Source organism: Tachypleus tridentatus, chromosome 3 (genome assembly GCF_004210375.1).
Source record: "Tachypleus tridentatus isolate NWPU-2018 chromosome 3, ASM421037v1, whole genome shotgun sequence".
NCBI lineage: Eukaryota > Metazoa > Arthropoda > Merostomata > Xiphosura > Limulidae > Tachypleus > Tachypleus tridentatus.
Genome location: NC_134827.1, coordinates 18,837,045 through 18,858,682, shown reverse-complemented (window position 1 = coordinate 18,858,682; position 21,638 = coordinate 18,837,045). Strand labels below are relative to the sequence as shown.

General features: G+C 36.7%; 1 protein-coding gene across 4 annotated transcripts in view; it reads right to left on the bottom strand.

Annotated features, from left to right (window-relative positions):
- The window catches only part of LOC143246477 (5'-AMP-activated protein kinase subunit gamma-1-like), a 190,939-nt gene that overhangs the window by 143,230 nt on the left and 26,071 nt on the right, over positions 1–21,638 (bottom strand). Inside the window, exon 2 of one of the 4 annotated variants that reach the window (XM_076493274.1) lies at positions 13,201–13,333. The exons of the other annotated variants lie outside the window; for them this stretch is intronic. The gene's annotated coding sequence lies outside the window, so the exon portion shown is untranslated. The remainder of the gene's footprint in view (positions 1–13,200; positions 13,334–21,638) is intronic. 4 annotated transcript variants of the gene reach the window in all.

Here is a 21,638-nt window from a genome sequence, read left to right as displayed (position 1 = left end):
CCTTCGAAATCAGAAATAGTAAGTATGAGAAAACAGACCAACAATAGTTTGAGAACAAGTCTACGAGGTCTGGTTGGTTGGCTCCAGTTGATTCCAGGGAAATCCGCTTGGTGTCGCTAGGTTTGCACAGATCAGCTGATTACGACGCCATTTCCCGATTGCAGATATCTTCATTTGTGTATTAGCTACGCGATTTTAAGTGAAGTGCGATTTTTTCGTTTGGGGGATTTCAAAATGAATGACCTGAAGGAGCAACGACTTGCTGTGAAATTTTGTGTTAAACTTGGAAAATCTGCGACTGAAATTTTGCTATGCTTAACACGGCTTACGGTAATGTTGCTATGAATCGTACGGCATGTTTCAAGTGGCATGAACGTTTTAAGGATGGTCGACAGTCCATTGAAGATGATGAGCGTCCTGGACGTCCTTCCACGTCAACTGGCGACCCACACGTCGACAAAATTAACACCCTGGTGCGGGCAAATCGACGTCTGACTGTCAGGGAGCTTGCTGAAGAGTGTGGGATATCAGTTGGATCTTGTTACGAGATTTTGACCGAAAAATTGAAGATGCACCGCGTTTCTGCGAAATTCAGCCCTCAGAACTCGTGAGTTTTTGGCCAAACACTCGATCACTGTTCTTTCCACCCCCCACCCCCCTACTCACCTGACCTTGCTCCTTGCGATTTTTTCTTGTTCCCCAAACTCAAAAGACCCTTGAAAGGAAAAAGATTTGAGACGATTCCCGAGATTAAGGCAAATGCGACGAAGGAGCTGGATGACATTACAAAAGAAGCGTACCAGGACTGTTTCAACAAGTGGAAACACCGTTGGGATAAGTGTGTGCGTTGGGGAGGAGAGTACTTTGAAGGGGTCCCAGACCTGTAACTTCTAAATAAAGTACATTTTGTTTTATGACGTCAGTCCGCGTATTTTTTGAACAGCCCTCGTATTACCTTTTGAGTTAGAGTGAGAAAAGCATAACTAATAAACAGCATATTGAGTTTTCGATAAAAATCTTAAAACGTAACATCCCATTTTATTAGCGATCGTTCACTGGTCTGAAAGCAAATGAAATTGATTTCGAATGACGGGAAAGGTAGACTACCATTTTAGCTTATGTATGGTTTGTGCATATTAAGAAAATTAATTTACCGTCAACATAAATTATAAAACAAATACTCAAGAAATTGATACGAATTTACCGTTATACGTTTATTTTAGTTAGATGCATGTGAAGTATATTGTGGGATGTGTATTACGCATGTTCTCTAAATCTGTAAAAGATTCTCGAGAGCAAAAAATCAACAATATAAATTTTGTGAAAACACTAGCGTGTCTTTGAATACTGTTGAATATTCGAGAATTTCGCCTAATGAATTTATAACCGATGCGCCATGAAACAGAAGAGATTATTCTCGATCAGCTGTAATCAGTATATTACAAGTCTCGGGAGCTACAACTACGAGTAACTCTTCTTAACCGGAAACTATAGAATTTGAACAAGAACGTTTATAGATTTCGAATAATAGTAATCGTTCAACTTCAATGAATTAAGTTCGGACATTAGTAGTTCCACGAGGGCATTAAATAATTTTCGTCGGCAAAAAGTCAGCTTATAAGCAGCGTGTAGCCACTCAAGCTAGTGAGTTGTAACACTATCAACTCAGAATTAATTCGCCCGTCGTGGACCTTGACAATCGATAAAATATTCAGTCTATCAGATAGAAGACTCAGTATAACTAGTAAAACTCTTCATATAAACCAATATTTGTAATAACCGTCATTATAAATAGTATTGCCCCCCGCTAGTGCAGCGGTATGTCTCCGGATTTACAACGCTAAAATCGGGGGTTCGATTCCCCTCGGTGAGCTGAGCAGATAGCCCTTTGTGGCTTTGCTATAAGAAAAACACACATAAATAGTATTGTTGTTTGTAGATTAAAATATATTTTTGTTAAGAATTAAAATTATGTGCATCAGTCTTGTTGGCAAATATCATAATTTTATATATATCGACACTTAATTAACTTCAAATTCAAATTTTCGGTTATTTAAAATCTTAATATGTAACATAATAAATCGGAAACTTGTCCGAGATAATTATAATACCTAACATAAAAAGTTACCAGCTAGTGTGACGTACAAAGTACTAGCAGAGAATCTACCTTATTTACTTGGGCTTTTTCTGGGTAACATAAAAAAAGGAAAAAGATTAGCTGCTTTTCGCAAACAGAGCCAATAAAAACATCCGCGATCAAACGTTTTAGAGAAAAACCTAAATCGCTGTTCACAACAACTAAGTATTCCTATAGTGACGTATACTTTAGGCTTACAATTTTCAACCACAGCTTTATCCAGCTTAGAATGTAGACCAAGCCAACGCTATAACAACGATAATATAGCACCAGACAATCTACGATCAACAGACAACTCATACTAAAAAGTTTAACACGTGTAATCTTACTTAGGAATTGTGGAAATTTCAACATTTTTTTTATTTTTTGTTAGAAAATACGTTTCGAGTAACCACCGACACATAATTTTTGTTTGATATTTTGACTCGAAGCCACGTCGATTAGAAATCCAACATGGCCTATACTACTAGGGCCAAAAAATCCTTAATACACGTAATGATTTGAAATGGCATTCACGTCTGTCTTTAAAACGAATCACTTGGAGCAATAACTTCTTTATAACTAAAGTAAAAAAATAATAATAATAAATTCATAAGAGACAAATTGATGCAATTAACCATGAACTTGACGTTTCTGTAGTTCCAAATCCTCCCATCAATAATTAATCTTAGGTTTGACAACATGTAGTAGGTTTGATTACTGCTAAACACAAAGCTGACAGTACGCCGTGTGATGATTTCATTATTCTATATTTAATATCGACGTTTCTTTCAGTTTAATATATATTTAGATGTGCATGTAACTTGTACTGTTAAAGCGGTATTGCGAAATTCCCGCCTATTCGCAAAATTTCTGGAAGATTCTCGAGGGTAAGAATCAACAACGTACAATGTGTGCATGTAAATACTAGTGATTGCCAGTAATGTTGCTTTAATTGAAATTTTTGGAACATCGTCTGTTATAAAAGGTAGCGATCGCACCATGCAGAGAGACTATACATTTGTCGGTTTGCTACAGTTGGTATACTGTAAACTTCGGAAGCTATAACTGTGATTAACGTAAATCAATAGGAAAACTACAGATATTTGACGAGAAACGTTTGTAGATTTAAAACATTACAAACCGTTTAACTTCTGCGGATTAATTTAGAAGGTCAATATTTCTACGAAGACGCTGTGAAAAACTTGTGTATAATCAGTGAAAACCTAGATAGTTCCTCGTTAAGTGAATTGTACCTATATCAACTCAGAATTAATTATCTCATCGTAAACCCTCGCTAGGATATCAAGAAAGTTCCGGATCAGATAAAAACTGGATATTTGTTTGTAAGCTTGCAACACGTTTCTATAAAAAACACTGTTTTGTGATAAATATTCGTCATAACCGTTATTATAAATCGTATTATTGCTTATATGTTAAAATATGTTTGTATTAAGGAAGAAAATTGTGCGTGTATCTATATTGTTGCAAACATAAAAAATTGGATACATCTCTAATTAATTAACTTATAAATTTAAATTACAACTTAACTCGGTTTTACACCATCTGAAATCGTAAACGTAACATAATAAATCGGGCACTCGTCCGAGATAAGTTATAATGCGTAACAGCTGCCTGTGCTGGACAGGTCAGGATTATCGAAACCTGGTTTTGGGTGTCATAAGCCTTCGCACTTGCCGCCGAGCCACTGGGAACGTACATAATAATAAAAAAACATTTGTACTTCTTTTTCTTAAAAAGTTTCAAGGCAGAATCTAATATCTCGAGAACTTTCCTTTACATCTTCAATTTTGCTTAAGTTTTTTGTTTTGAATTAATCACAAAGCTAATCAATGGGCTATCTGTGCTCTGCCCACCACGGGTATCGAAACCCGGTTTTTAGCGTTGTTAGTCCGCATACATACCGCTGAGTCACAGGGGGCTCAATTTTGATAAAGGAAGATTTTAGATTAATTACTGCTCACCAAAAAGATACTGAATTTGTTAGAGCAAATTAGCGTCTTGTGATTGGCCTTTTGTACTGTCAGTATGGGATGCCTAATAAACTTGTAACTACAGACGATCAATGAAAACCGTATTTTGTTTGTTTTTTTCTTTTAATTCGAACAGTATTTCTACCTGGGGAATACTAAGAAAAATAAGAATAAACAAGAATCAACTAGTTTTTGATTCGACAATTCACTAATGTAAGACCAAACAATGATACGTTTCTGTTGCAGAGCTTGAGTGGTGATATAATCCTTTTATATAGATATAGTCCTGACATCCTTCCTGAACTCGTTTAGCACAGTAACAAGTTGAACAGTTTATTCGTTTTCAAATACAGGCTACTTAATATTATCTACTTCCGAGTTACGAATAAAAATATAAACCAATATTGGTAATTTTTATTGTTCAAATTTTGTCAACTCATATGCGCATGCTCTTAGTTCGAGATAATAGATCTAGTTTACTTTTGTTTTTGTAGGCTTCCCCAGGTGGCTCAGTGACAAGTCTTGAGACTTACAACGCTAAAAATCGAGTTTCGATACCCAAGATGAACGAACATATCACAGGTAAATCATTGTGTATGTTTGATCTTTATACATTAGATTAGGGTGCGTGTCTGTAGGCTTCAATTTTCCCAAAATAACATCATTAATAATACCCACGTCATTTATGTAATCAAACTATTTATTTCAGCACTTATAAATTTGGTCAAAATATTGTTATGGTTTTAAACAAATTTATTTCCTTCACAATTTTATATATAATGTAGATATGATATAATTTGTTTTGTTTGTTTGTTTCGAATTTCGCGCAGAGCTACTCGAGGGCTATCTGCGCTAGCCGTCCCTAATTTAGCAGTGTAAGACCAGAGGGAAGGCAGCTAGTCATCACCACCCACCGCCAACTCTTGGGCTACTCTTTTACCAACGAATAGTGAGATTGATCGTCACATTATAACGCCCCAACGGCTGAAAGGGCGAGCATGTTTGGTGCGACCGTGATTCGAACCCGCGACCCTCGGATTACGAGTTGAACGCTTGAGCACGCTTGGCCATGCCGGGCGGATATGATACAATGTTTTTCATAAAGTAGCTGTAATTTACTGGGGTAATGCATTTAGATATGGATTACTATGAATACCGAATTTAATATATAACAATTACAGATCAAATTGGTAAAAAGTTGCCATAAGTATCAAACTAACATCCACTCAGGAATATGAAAGTCCTCCATAAGTGAGATGTTATTATAACACCTAAAACGTTGTATACTGTTACTCCAATAAGGTTCACGTGAAAAGTCTGATATAGGTAGTTCACTTCAAAATTCAATAATTTATTATATGTAACACCATTTAATTAAAGAAATGTAACGCTCTGAAGCAGTTAAAAATGGTAGAGTCTGATATTAGATTACAGAATACTTAGCAATATTTGGATAACTATGCGTGTTACATGGGATAATCCGCCATAAAATCTCACACTTTTTTAATATTCCCGACGAAACAATGATGTCAAAATCGAAACTGGTAGAATTTTAGATTCGCTAAAATTCTCAGACACCTATCTCGTCAAATAAGAGTTATTATAATACATTTTATTTTCACAAAATAGTATTTTAAGTAAAGACAATGTTTTCCAATACCATATACGTTTGTAAAAAGTATTTTACCACACATACAATTCCACAACTTGACAAGTGATGTACAGTGGTACCTCGGTTCTCGAACGACTCCCTTCTCAAACAATACGGTTTTCGAACATATTGTTTGAGAAAAAAATGTCTCGGTTCCCGAACTAAGCTATCGTGGCCCGAACCCCCGAAATAACCCGACTGATGACTCGAACGACCCTTCGACCATTTTCGGCCCACGCCAAGCTTGCCCAAAACATTTTACCTGCACCTGTCGCTCAGTCCACACCCCCGCTAAAATCTGCTGTGAACGTTCTCGTTTTTCTTTTTGTTGTTGTTGTTGTTTTTCTAAATATTCTGATTAAATAAGCCACCATGGGGTCAGAGAAGGATAATGAAAGCAGAAAACCAAAAAGAAAAGTTGTTAGAGCCACAATAGAGGTGAAAAAAGATCTCATAGCGAAGTATAAAGTGGTGTTCGTGTGTCTGACCTTGCTACACAGTTTGGTTTGGCGAAGTCTACAGTCTGCACAATACTAAAAAATAAAGAGGTCATCAAAGGAGCTGATGTTGCCAAAGGAGTGAAAGTGCTTACGAAACAAAGATCACAAACAATGGAATAGGTAGAAAAACTGTTGTTAATTTGGGAAAACAAAAAACAGTTAGCTGGTGATAGCATTTCTGAGACCATCATTTGTGAGAAAGCAAAGCAGTTGCATGCTAACCTCCTGAAAAACACCCTTGGAATGAGTACTGCTACAAGTGATGCCTTTAAGGCTAGTAGGGGGTAGTTTGAAAAATTTAGGAAGAGAAGTGGCATACATAGTGTGGTGAGACGTGGGGAGGGTCCCAGTTCTAACAAAGACGCTGCTGATAAATTTGTTTATCATTTAAGGATTATGTAGAAGCTGAGGGTTTTATTCCCCAACAAATGTTCAACTGTGATGAGACAGGCCTCCTTTGGAAGAAAATGCCAAAGAGGACATACATCACTAAAGAGGAGAAGTCACTGCTAGGACACAAGCCAATGAAGAACAGGCTAACTCTATTGTTATGTAGTAATGCAAGTGGGGACTTAAAACTTAAGCCTTTGCTTGTGTACCATTCTGAAAACCCGAGGGTTTTTAAGAAAAATAATGTCCTGAAAAGTAAACCAAATGTCATGTGGAGGTATAATAGTAAAGCATGGGTAACCAGGCAATTTTTTATGCAGTTGGTCCATGAAGTGTTTTCCCCAAGTGTAAAGAATTACCTCACGGAAAAACAGTTGCCACTCAAGGTCCTTCTTGTGATGGACAATGCACCTACTCACCCACCAGGCTTGGAGGACGGGTTGGTGGAGGAGTACAGTTTCATTACGGTGAAGCTCTTGCCCCCTAACACGACTCCTCTCATTCAGCTCATGGACCAGCAGGTCATATCAAACATTAAGAAACTCTACACCAAAGCACTGTTTCAAAGGTGCTTTGAAGTGACCTCTGACACAGAGTTAACCCTCAAAGAGTTCTGGAAAAATCACTTTAATATCCTCCATTGCTTGAGGATTATAGACAAAGCCTGGAGGGAAGTGTCTTTGAGGACCATGAACTCAGCCTGGAAGAAATTGTGGCTAGACTCAGTAGCAGATAGAGACTTTGAAAGCTTTGAAGCTGAGCCTGTTGTCGAGGATATTGTCTCACTGGACAAGTGTATGGGTTTGAATGTGAGTGGTGATGATGTGGAGAAGTTGGTGGAAGACCACAACACTGAGTTCACCATGGAAGAACTCCAGGAGCAGCAACAGTAGGCAACTGAAGAAGTGTCTTTAGATGAGAAGGAGAGAAGGGAGGATGTTTCTAGTTCCCTAATCAAGGAAATGTGTGGAAAATGGGGAGAGTTACAAAGTTTTGTAGAAACATTTCACCCTGACAAAGCTGTAGCAAACCGCAGCATAAACCTTCAGAAAGATTTTAAAATGCAGACAGAAACAAACCTCATTAGACAAGTTTTTAGTGAGAAATAAGGTCCAGTGGGTCTCAAGTAGGTTGTAGCAGTGCAAAGAGACAGAAAAGAGAAAGAGTCCCAGAAGGAGAGTTACCTGACGTTTTTATGGAAGGTGACTCCCCTTCCTAACAATAATAACCCTCCTACTCTCCACGTTCATCACCCCCTTTCACTTACGCCATCAACCCTCCTCAGCACAGGTATAGTGCAGTTAAATTTTCATTTATTGTTTTTTCATTGTGTTTATAGTTTTATACCTGTATAATAATACTTACATGCATAAATAAGCATTATTTTCCTTAAAATGCTTCATAATGCGTAATTTTTGGAGGTCTGTAACGGAGTAATTTAATTTACAGTATTTCTTATGAGAAAAACTGATTCGGATTTCAAACAGCCTTCTGGAACGGATTAAGTTCGAGAACCAAGGTACCACTGTACTTCAAAATATTTTAAAAGAAAATATTTTAATCACTACAGATTCCTCATTGCACACGTTAGTTCACTTTACCTCCGTTTCACAGTCAAAACGTTGTTCTGTACTTTATTTTAATTAAAGTGCTAATACCCTTACCAACCGTCTTGAGAATACATTTTTACTTCAACTGGGTTTCTCATCATCACGAAACACGTTAATTGTGGTAGACGTATTCTTCGCAAGCTAACAGAACAGTAAATTATATTTGTTTCACAGCTGAATGAGATGAAACTCGTCTATTTCGCATATGACAAGAAAACGTGTTTATTTCGAACATTTTGTTTGTTTTATCTTGACTGTGTGCTGTTAACTGTAACAGTAAAACCTGTCTAAAGCGGAATCGCAGGGGACCAAGTAAATTTTCCGGCTTAAACAGGTTTTCTGGATTAGACAGTGAACATGCATTTCCTTAATTTTTTATAATTTTTTAGCGGAACGTTAAAGAAGACGTTTGTGAATAAAGGTATTATACTGTTTATGCTATATTTATTAGGATAAGAACAAAAATAGACATTCAAAATAAACATAAGTACACAAAACCTTAAATTTATTTGAAAAAAGTGTCCAATTTCACCTGTTTCGTTTTTTAATGGGTTTTCTCATGCGGCTAAAAGAGAATGCCAATTCTACGGTCTTTTCATAAAGTTCATTTTCCCCCTTCAATTTTGCTTACAATTTGATAGCGTTAATATAACTTAACACTTGCGATGAAGTTGGAATTTCTATTTCCTCACTATCTTTTCTATTTTGTTCATCTTCTGTATCTCTCACACTGTTACCATCTTGTGATCCTATTACACATTTTAAATCAATTTCATCAGTTCCTGGTAAAACATTGTCAACTTTCACAAAACTTTCCACGTTCACAGAATCATCTGCATCAATTTTCAATCAGAGAAGCGTCAAACAACATTTTAAAAATGAGGGTATTTAGTAGCTTTTTTTAAAATGAGGGTATTAAGTAAATTTTCTCTAAATATTAAAATTAGGGAAGATAAGAATATATTTTTTTCGTGAGAATTATTTAAAGAGTAGAATTTTGCATTTAAAAGACAAATATATTTCTACAAATCATGAATCTAATTTAACTACAAAAATAATGATTTTCACTTTTACCTATTACCCATAATTTCTATAGTTTTCCCATCAGCAAATGGCCCAGCATGGCCAAGTGGTTAAGGCATTCGACTCGTAATTCGAGGGTCGTGGATTCGAATCCCTGTAACATCAAACATGCTCACCATTTCAGCCGTGGGGACGTTATAAAGTAACGATCAATCTCACTATTCGTTGGAGAAAGAGTTAGTCCAAGAGTTGGCGGTGGGTGGTGATAACTAGCTGCCTTTCCTCTAGTATAACACTGCTAAATTAGAGACGACTAGCGCAGATAGCTCTCGTGTAGCTTTGCGTGAAATTCAAAAACAAACCATCAGCAAATGCGACCAGAAGTACAGTCAATCGTTCTTTCGAATAATGACGGCAGAAAACAGAACAGAATATATTTAACCAATACTTACTCTAACAAAATGTACGAGGATTTATTAATATTTAAAAAAATTATTAATGAAATGAGAAATTAATATTTAATCAAAAACATTTTTTCCGCCTTACTCAGCTTCTAATCCTACTTGTTGATAGTTTAGGTAGGTGAAAGATAGTTTTCCGTCCGCGTTACGCAGGTTCCGCCATATAGAGGGCCTTTTATTAGAGACATCTTAAAATAATGCTGCAACATTTTGATATTTCCGGCTTAAACAGGTTTTACTGTAATATATTTTAATACAATTCATATGCGTCTACTAAAGTGCATATAGCTTCACTAGATACGATTAGAAACATGACTTTTAAACTAAAATCAGTGCGGAGAACTTGGAACTTGTACTACAAAGAGAATTTCGCTTCTCTGGCAAAACCGTAAATAATGTGTAGCGTTGATTTTTAAACCTCAAGAGTTGTTTCTTTTTTACATATTTAACGCTGAAGACACACAAGGAAAACGACCCACATCGTAAACGTACGAACACATTTTATGTCCATTGTTACCATCCTGACAGACATACAACTGATCACACATTGTGTAAGCGCTATTTATTTTCTTTGAACGTTTGTAATGTGAACAAGTATAATGCAGTAATGATCCAAAAGCACTTCTGTAAAATGTGTGCAAAGTGGCTCCCTCTATCGTCAGTAGAATAAGTAACTAAGAAGCAAAAATTTTGATTTTCAACTGTATATAGTAATTATAGCTACCTACTATTTTAAAGTTTATTCACTAAGCAAACAGGATTTTTTTTCGTATTCGCTTAACAGGGTTTTAATTATTATTAAATTTATTTTTTATATTAGTCTTAGTATTTTATTAAGACCAAACAGCAATATTTCCTTTAACCCACATAAATCACACAAATGTATGTTGCCAAATCATCATTCAACCTATAATGTATATGTTCCGCAATGGGATAGCAGTAAGTCTTCGAATTTACAATGTTAAAATCACGGGTTTGATTCCCTTCGGTAAACACAGCAAATAGCCCGATGTGGTTTTGTTATATGTAAACACACGCACGCACGCATACATATTTTATACTGTATCGCCGTCTATAATATAAAACTATCACCCAAATAATGTATTTTTGGATCAAGTGCTTTTGTTCTTACATGTTAAATAATATAATTATCCTAGTTCAGGCGTTATATACCTTACAACTAATTTCACTGTTATCTACTCTGAAATAGTTACTTGTGACAATGAAAAATAAATTATTACTACGAGATCTGTTAAAAAAATACGCGGACTGACGTCATAAAACAAAATGTACTTTATTTAGAAGTTATAGGTCTGGGACCCCTTCAAAGTACTCTCCTCCCCAATGCACACACCCTTATCCCAACGGTGTTTCCACTTGTTGAAACAGTCCTGGTACGCTTCTTTTGTAATGTCATCCAGCTCCTTCGTCGCATTTGCCTTAATCTCGGGAATCGTCTCAAATCTTCTTCCTTTCAAGGGTCTTTTGAGTTTGGGGAACAAGAAAAAATCGCAAGGAGCAAGGTCAGGTGAGTAGGGGGGTGGGGGGTGGAAAGAACAGTGATCGAGTGTTTGGCCAAAAACTCACGAGTTCTGAGGGCTGAATTTCGCAGCAACGCGGTGCATCTTCAATTTTTCGGTCAAAATCTCGTAACAAGATCCAACTGATATCCCACACTCTTCAGCAAGCTCCCTGACAGTCAGACGTCGATTTGCCCGCACCAGGGTGTTGATTTTGTCGACGCGTGGGTTGTCAGTTGACATGGAAGGACGTCCAGGACGCTCATCATCTTCCATGGACTGTCGACCATCCTTAAAACGTTCATGCCACTTGAAACATGCCGTACGCTTCATAGCAACATCACCGTAAGCAGTGTTAAGCATAGCAAAAGTTTCAGTCGCAGATTTTCCAAGTTTAACACAAAATTTCACAGCAAGTCGTTGCTCCTTCAGGTCATTCATTCTGAAATCCGCCAAACGAAAAAAATCGCACTTCACTTAAAACCGCGTAGTTAATACACAAATGAAGATATCTGCAATCGGGAAATGGCGTCGTAATCAGCTGATCTGTGCAAACCTAGCGACACCAAGCGGATTCCCCTGGAACCAACTGGAGCCGCGCAATTCAAACAGTCCGCGTATTTTTTGAACAGCCCTCGTATTTTGCATGGTATATTTAAAATAAATACTGGAAATAGAGTATTTGTTTAGATATTTTTTAAGAGTTTTTGTAGGTAAAAATGTAACAGTGGCGTCATTTCATGTCAACTCACTCAGAGAAAAATAACTTTTTCCAGTTCATGTCATACATTTTCTTAAAAAAATTCAAGCAAAAACTTCATTTTGATTTATTCGGCCACGAAAAATCCTAAATCTGTACTGCATGGCTGTAAATAATATAATTATTATTTTACGCAATTATTTTTAAACGAAACTACTCGGGATAATTTAATTACTCCGTCATTTCCTTGATACTTCTACGCAATTAATTTTGGAACGAAACTACTCGGGATAATTTAATTACTCCGTCATTTTCTTGATACTTTAACGCAATTATTTTTGAAACCAAGAAAAAAAGTGTATTTGCTTTTTGTAACACCGTCACCGTAGGAGAAGAATAAAATATAATTCTCTGTAATAAAACTGACAGAAAATCACAGTGGAATGAACACATTTACGCCGAATTTAATAACAAGAAAGCATGGTTGGAAAACGAACTTTATAATACACTATTATCAGTGTTTTATCAAACAAAGGGCACCTGTTTGTGTTGACAAGCTTGGGGCCCTTTACTAGCTCCATCAGGGAATCCTCAATTCTCTCAAGACGTTGCTAGGTTACACCCCTGAATCGATTTCTGTAATCTGATAAAAGGTGGAGCTAGTGGAAGAACAGAGAGAGCTAGAAGAAACCACTATCGGATAACTAGTGAACGTAAGACCTAACATTGATAATTTCTTTGAAAGTTTGTTTGGGAATTTCGCACAAAGCTACTCGAGGGCTATCTGTGCACTTTTAAAGTAGTGAACAAATACTTTTAGTCGTAATGGTCTATTTTAATTGGTTTAAATATATTATAATTTTTCATAAAGCACAATAATATTCAGAAAGTATTGTTTACAAACGTACATGTGTGTGTTGTTTAATATAAATGTGAAGTACTTCTATTTATTTAGTTCAGTTGGAATTTTTTAACATTTTTCCCCTTTAATAGCACCTAAGTCGTTAAGTCTGAAATCCTGAAACACTTAAAACCGGATTTCGATACCCGTGGTGGGCATAGCCTAATATGTAACTTTGTGCTTAATAACAAAAACATTCTGTAACAATTCTGATCATATATTTTTTTTACTTAGACATCTGTTTATTATATTGTTGTGTTTTATTGTTTGTTTACTGTGAAGCGAAAAGTTACGCAATGGGTTATCTGTACTTTTATACAAATGCGACTTTTACCTTTACGAGTCCTCAGTCTTACTACTGAGTCACAGGGAGAATGTTCCTTCTTTTTTTTCCTTTTTTTTACACAGAAAATAAGTCCATAAAGTGTTGTCTAGCTTCCGTCTGTTATTGTCTTTTAACGATCGTTCTAAAACAACAAATGGGAAAAATAATGAACATGCTCAAAATTGTTAAAAACAAAATAAAAACATGTCTACAACAGAAACTTTATTATTACTTGCATCGTTTCGAGCAGAAGCCCTTCGTCAGGCAGTTCAAACCGTGTTTCACAGAAAGAAGGTTTAGAACAGGTCTCGGGTTTGTTTTATCGTTTGTTTCTTTGTTAGGTCAACCCCAGTACTTGAAAAATCAAACTTATGTTTTTGTTGATATCTTATCAGACTGACGTCAAAGAAACAGTAAAAAAGTACTTGCTAGCAAATGGCGTAAAATATATAATATACCTTCAATCACAGCAACTGTGGGCGCTAATATGTAACGTCTCCTGACCATGCACGATAGCATGTGAGAAATAAAACTACTTTGACCTTTCTGTGACCTGGAACTCCGGCCTTCGATCGTCAGCTAAAACTTACGGCTTGAAAGTTGTCTGAATATTCTAACAAACAAACATGAAATTAGAACGAACTCCACACGACCTTACGACAAAGCAAATATAATGAAAAGCGATATAAAATGACAGTAATTTTTGTGACGCCTATATCGCTATGTATAAAATGTTTACATATGTACATACTAGTCGATCATTTGGCTCGACAACTCTAAATTTTAGCCGATCAGTAAGGCCAAAGAGAGAGAGCCCTGTTGAGCCTAAAAAATATATTTTTGAACAAGTGTTTTATGGTAGGATAATATTATCCTGAAAAGCTAAGGTACCTTGACCTCATTTAGGGGCAGAGATAACACTAATTAAACATAACATAGACGGCGTTCTTTCACTGGCACTGGTCCACCAGATTTTCTGCTTTAAAAAAGAAAAAGGTCTTGACTTATCAGTAGACTAAGTTATTCAAGTTTCAACAAATAATTATATAATGAACTAAGTCTTGAATAGCATAACGACTCAGTTGATGTAGCGTGACGATAATTAGCATTACATGCGACTTAAATTATTACCAGTCTCATTGTGACTTTATACCACATGAGTGCAGTTTACGACTAAGTCATAAAAAAAAAAAAGTTGTTGGTATGACTAGCTTCAGCCAGTACTGTATGCTGGAGCCCCCTTCCTATCTGATATTGACGGCAACGGGGCACTAGAGACAGGGTATAAGGAAAATATTATTTGTTCTTCTATAATGTTTTTGTTTTTAATTTCGCGCAAAGCTAATTTTGCAGTGTAAGACTAGAAGGAAGGCAGCTAGTCATAACCATCCATCACCAACTGTTTGGCTACTTTTCTTTATCAACTAATAGTGGGACGGACCGTAACATTATAACTCTCCCACGGCTGAAAGAGCAAATATGTTTGGTGCAATGGAGAATCGAACGCCTTAACCCACCTGGTCATGCCGGGCCTCTTCCTTAATGAACCAGCAAAGAAATTTAAATTGTACTGCTTAAAAACAATTAAAGAAACAAGTGCGTTTTTTTGTATAATTTATCTCAGTGTTCCAAATGTGATGCCAGTTTTATTTTTTAGGTAATTTGACTCATTTCAGTTCCATCTGTATCCATTTTTTAATGTGTGATGAACGATAAAACATGGGAGAATTTTTAAAATTGATGTCCCATATGAAACAATTCACGTACGTTTATATAAGAAATGTTTGAAACACTCAATATCTAGTGTGACCTCCACGGGCTGTGACACACTCCCGACACCGATTTGGCACACTTCGAATCAATCTATCGATGTTATCTTGAGGTATGGCAGCTCATTTGTCTCCCAATGTTTGTCAGAATTCCTGTACATTCTGAGGAGAGTACTGTCGTTCACTAACACGCCTCTACAGCATATCCCAACAATGTTCAATCGGATTTAAATCTGGAGATCTGGCGGGCCACTCAAAAGTCTCTATTCCTTCTTCGTCAAGGAAGGTCATACACAGTCAAGCCCACATGGGCTCGCGCGATATCCTTCCTGCATGAGAATGAACCCATCGCCGACAGCTTTAGCAAAAATCATCACAATGGGTTCCAGAATTTCGTCTCTATATCGTCGTGCGTTCAGAGCACCCCTGTCGAGTATAAGTATGATTACAGAACCTCCTCCATAAGCGTCGACTTGCACAATGTTACATGCGGATAATCGTTATCCTCAGAGTCTCCACACTCTCACACGACCATCATTATGAAACACAGTGAACCTGCTCTCGTCTGTCCACAGCATGGTAGTCTATTGATGAAGTTCCCAACACAGGTGCTGACGATCAAACTCCAACCTGGCTGCACGGTGTCGCGCTGTCAGAATAATTCTTCTTGCAGGCCGTCTGACCCTAAGGCGCCCTTCGTGCAGACGATTGCGAACAGTTTGGGTCGACAAACGGGTTCCAGTGGAATGCTGAAGGTCATTTCAGAGCGACCGAGCCGTAGCTAACCTCTCACGATGTAACGGTCCTCTCTCGCTGTTGTGCAGCGATAACGGCCTTGACCTGATCTCCTGAAAGCGTCGCCAAAGTCGATTGATGACGCTTAGTGACACACCGACGCGCTGTGCCACTCTCCTTTGGGTCTGGCCATCCTCCAGCGTTTGGACCGACCTGGTCACCTCGTTCTCCGTCAGATGGCGCCTGACTGCTTGGGAACATAAGATGGAGGTACACACTGACAAAACAAGCCGCAAAAGATCGATGTTGGTGTTTGTTTCGAAAATTAATGAGAAATGCATAGTTTCAGGTAGCAGCCTTATATAGGATACCTTGAGTTGTGTTCTCTGAGTGAAGCGAGTTTCGTTTGAGTTGCTTCAAACTTCACTCTCATGCTTAAAAATACACTTGTAGATGAACGGATATGTTTTTCATACATAATGCTAGTTATGGCAAAAATATACTCAAAAAAATATGTACTGTTCCTTTAATATATTTTTAGCAGTATATTATGAACGTTACTGGAACATTTCGTTACATACATGTTAATACTTTGTCTTATGAGCTAACTTTTATTTACTCAGATCGTACGCTTTAAGCCCGAAAGTGACTTAACGGTTAACATGCTCGGACGCCAAACTTGAGGATTCATAGTACCTATGGGTCACTGTAAAAGAATGACAAAATCCCACTATTTAGTCAGTCAAGAGTAGTTGGTGGTAGATTCTGTTAAGTAGTTGCTTTCCCTCTAGCATATTAGTTTAAAATTTGAGACGGTTTGTAACATGTAATTAAGCACAAACTGACAGAATGGGCTATCTTTGCTCTGCCAACCACGGGTATCAAGATCCGGTTTTTAGCGTTACAAGTCCACTTGCGGGGGAGCATTTCAGACGGCAATACGTATGTTGGCCGTGCATAGTTTTGCGCAAAATTTAAAAACTATGAGACTAAAACTTCGCTAACATTCACAGCAAACAAGCACAGCAACAGTTTGACATTGTGTATGTCTGGTCTTTATATAAAACTTAGACCCAAAGCACTCACATATTACCACCTTTAGATGTTACCATGAAATTATTCAGGGATGGGGAGAAAGCAATGTGAAATTGTAATTTTTTTTAATTATATACAGAAAGGATTATGGTCCTCATTTTCCAGGGCACGCACCCACACTGCGAACGTCCATGTGCGTTATTGCTCCCAACACGTTAAACTGCATAACTAAAACCTTTATAATAACTAGCAGTCATCATATCTTTCTTCAGGTATGTTCGCATACTATAGGCGTGACATTTCTAGTATGCAGAAAGGTGCGCACGAAATATGACCCCTCCCTCACGTTTTTAACGGCAGGGAAATGTCCATCTCTCATTGCAACGATACTAAAACATATTTCTGAATAATTTACCTGTATAAGCAACCAATATAGGAATCGCGACATTTTATTTTAAATAGAATAACCCTCGTGTTTTCTTTCCTCCTAGTTTTAAAAACAAATTGCTAAAATGTAAACTTTGGGGTAACCGACGATCATGATTGATTAGACAAAATGTTCACGTATCGTCTCGGAAAATTATGAGAACTCACGTGAACTAATCAATACCGTTTTAGGCATATTTGCATTAACTTGCAATCTCGGAATAATCACTGTGGAGTCTAAGGAAATACGTTGAAAATTTCAGAAGATCTTTATAAGTCACGCTTCTTCGGGAAAATGCTATGTTTCGAAGAGATTAGCGTGAACAAACTGTGAAAGATAAACAGTATTTCACAAACAGTCCCTTAACTGTAAAAAGCACCATTTTCAGAGAGAGGAAAACTTGACTGATAAGGGATCATTCTTTGTAGAGTTATTCAACCTTATTTTTCATAGACCTCAAAAATATCCCATTAATCCGTTAAGAATTATACAATACGTCTGTTTAGTTTTTGTTCAGAAGATATTTCAACTCAGATTTCAACCAGAAATATGTCACAAATTAAAAGTTTAATCCCCTTAGAACCTGCTAGTAAGTCACTTTTTTTTTTTTAATAGCTACTACAGTTGCACAATGTGCAATACCTTGTCATTTAGGAAGAAAACAGATTCAGTGTAACAAAAACTGACAATATGAAAGCGACTTAAAAACAATAAAACAATAAAAGGAACCGAAACGGAGACATATGTACAAACATAGCGTGGTATATTTGTTTAAACAAATGCAGAAATGAATCTAAGGGAACAATGCTATATACAGATAAAACTTATAAATACATGTATATGTAATTTATACGAACAATAATATGAAAAAATTAAAAATTGGCAAACATAATCGATAGTATTAAAGTAATATTATTATGTATGAAGTATTTAGTATATAATGCTTCAGCTAGAAGTCTGGCGAACTGCACGTGGCCTAAGCCCTAGAGGTTAGAGTGCCGAAGTCTGCAACTGTCAGTCTCAACATCCGGATGGAGTAATCATATATTAGATTCCGGGTTTAGTTACTGGCTGTACTCTTTTTGGTCAGCGGTTATGAGTTCAGGATGTCTATATATGAAACGTGGAATTTCTGTTATTTTAAGAAGTTGCACAAGGTTCCATTCAGTTGGAATATAGCGAGATAATATTTACCTTTTCCCTGCTTCTGGATCGAGCAATAAGACCTTTTGTACACAAGGCTAGCGCTTATCAACTGAGCTAGAGGGTTAACCCACCAGTAGGTGCTAGTGAGACAAACATTCAAACTACCACACTGTCTCTCTCACAAACAACCCCCGTCACTTATCAACCGAGGTAGAGGGTTCACCCACCAGTAGGTGCTAGTGAGACAAACATTCAAACTTCCACACTGTCTCTCTCACAAACAACACCCGTCACTTATCAACCGAGGTAGAGGGTTAATCCACTAGCAGGCGCTTGTAAGACAAACATTCAAACTACCACACTGTCTCTCTCACAAACAACACCCGCCACTTATCAACTAAGCTAGAGGGTTAACCCACCAGCAAGTGCAAGCGAGGCACCTTTCTCAAATATTCAAACTAACATAATCTCCGTCTCTCTTATAAACAACACCCCTCTTTGGGCATTACCTCAAGCTTGTGGAATGACCATTAGTTTGGTCTCAGTTTTTCTTCTCTCAGTCAGTTTGGATTTTTGAGACTTGTATGTATACAATTTCGATCCGAGATCAATCACAATTCAAGCGAGTAGTTCAATAAGTGAGACATAAGATTAACCACCTAGCAATTACTAGCAAGTAATTTCTTAAACAAATTACCACAATGCCAAAAATGTCAATATGGTCAAAAAGCGTCCATACTTTACTCTTAATTAGTACTCTAGAAAAACATGGTTTTGAAATGTTAGTATCTAAAGAGGTTATAATAGATGCTTCGTATCATATAGAGTTTACTGAGAACAATACTGTACAATTTCACATATTTACAGATATATCAGACTGGTTGAGGATCACCGTTATAGATGGAGAAAATGGATACGTGTCCGAAGGTTTCACGATTTTAAATACCCCCAATTTTGTTTTTGTGGGGGGATGTGCCCGAATGTTTCGTAATTTTAGGTACCTACAATTTTATATTTATATAAACGTACAAGAAACCAACAATGAACATATATTCAAGAAAAAATACCAAAACAATTTTTTTACGTACAAAATGTTTTGAACGTAGCAGTTTAAGCACTAAGTCTCGCTGTTTATGCAAAAAGAAGAAGAAAAAAAACGTTAAAAATTTATATTTTAAATAATTTGGAATCATATATTTTTCGAAGACACCATCTCACTAGCAACATCAATGTTCCTGTGTCACGAGTAATCAATATGCACGTGTCCAAATACTTCAAAAAGAAAACGTGCTTAACATGTGTTTCAATAAGAAAAGAAATTCCAAGCATACCTGTTTTCTGTTCCTATTCAATACAGCGCTAAAAGCTCAAACGTGTTTACTCTGATGAAGTGGCGTGGTCAGTTAGTTATCAAGACGCACGAGGATTTAACATATCACATCACGCTAAGAGCTCAAACCAATATTTTAATTAAAATCACATCAACTTTTATAGAACCTAAACAACTGATTTTAAAGTAAATTATATCGGATTCCAATCCAACATACTTCCAATGCCGGAATTTCACGAAAACCTCGATAGGGGGTGGGTGGTTCTAAGCTAAAAACTAAATATACGGGAGTGTAGGTTTCAGTAATAGTTATGTTTACTTTAACCATATTCCAGGAATTAGTAGTTTTGCTGCAAATTGATGTTTGTACGTTAAGGAAATGTAGAAACATCAAACGGTCTACATCTGCAGACAGCGACTTAATTTAGAATCGAGCTTTGTTTATTTGGAAAGGAAACTGTTTTAAACGTCAACTTAGCTCAGTGAAAACTACTAATAAATTGTTCCTATCAACAGCTAACTACCCGATATTTCCCTTACATTGTCCACACTTCTCCCACCTTTGTCTCAAACTCAATATATTTTGCATAAGGTTTATTTTTAAATTCATATTTATTATTTCCTAACGTTCTATATATATATTGTATAGCATAATACCAGGACCAATCAGAACTCCTAGAATAAGGCAGACATAGCAGCGACTGAAGCTCTATTTATATTATCAAACTGTATGAACAATAATTGTCAAGGTGTGAACTCAACTGAATTTATAAAGTGTCATTTTGGCCAATTTTATATATGACCCACACATCATATCAAAATTCATGAGCCAGGAATGGCTACGCGATTAGGGCGCTCGACTTGTTATCTGAGGGTCGCAGGTTCGAATTTCCGTCACACCAAACATGCTCGCGCTTTCAGCTGTAGGGCATTATAATGTTACGATCAATCTCACTATTCATTGATAAAAGAATAGCCCAATTGATTGATTGATTGATTTAGTGTTTTATGGCACAAAGCAGCGAGGCTATCTGCGCCAGACATTCGGTAAAAATGTAAAAAATAAATAAAAAAATAAATAAATGTAGTAATAGACATAAATGGAAATCAAGGTAAAACAAAAAAGTATAAAACTAATGTTGACACCTAGTCTACAATGTTAAGATAGAAGGCAGAGTATAAGAAGTTGTAAGGTATTTACTCTAGCAAAAAGGTAATGATCATAACCCGCCAGGAAGATTAACAGGTAAGTTCAAGAACCATCGTCAATCACCTGAAGTTGGCCTTTCCAGTCCTGGTTTCGGGTTATGTGTCATAGCAGCTATTATCAAAATGTAAAAGAATAAAAGTTTTAAAAGACACTCCGCAAAATCGTAATAATGAGTAGCCAAATGTCCAGTAAAAAGATAAAGTCAAGAAAATGGAGTAAAATTTGTAAAAGTAAATGAAGGTAAAAACAAAACAGCAATTAAAACAGAAAATGGTGTAAAAACCAATGGTGACATCCAGTCTTAAAAGTTGTAAAATATTTACTCTAATAACCCGCTAGGAAGACTATCAGGTAAGTTCAAGAACCACCGTCAGTCACCTGAAGTTGGCCTTTCCAGTCCTGGTTCCGGGTTATGTGTCATAGCAGCTATTATCAAAATGTAAAAGAATAAAAGTTTTAAAAGACACTCCGCAAAATCATAATAATGAGTAGCCAAATGTCCAGTAAAAAGATAAAAGTCAAGTAAATGGAGTAAAATTTGTAAAAGTAATTGAAGATAAAAGCAAAACGGCAATTAAAACAGAAAATGGTGTAAAAACCAATGTTGACATCCAGTCAGCAAAGTTGTAAAGAACTACCTGTAGCAGAATGGTAATGATCGTAACCCGCCAGGAAGACTAACAGGTAAGTATAAAAACCACCGTCAGTCACCTGAAGTTGGTCTTTCCAGTCCTGGTTCCGGGTTATGAGTCAATATGGCCAGTACTAAAAAAGTAAAGTAGTAAAAGTGTGAAA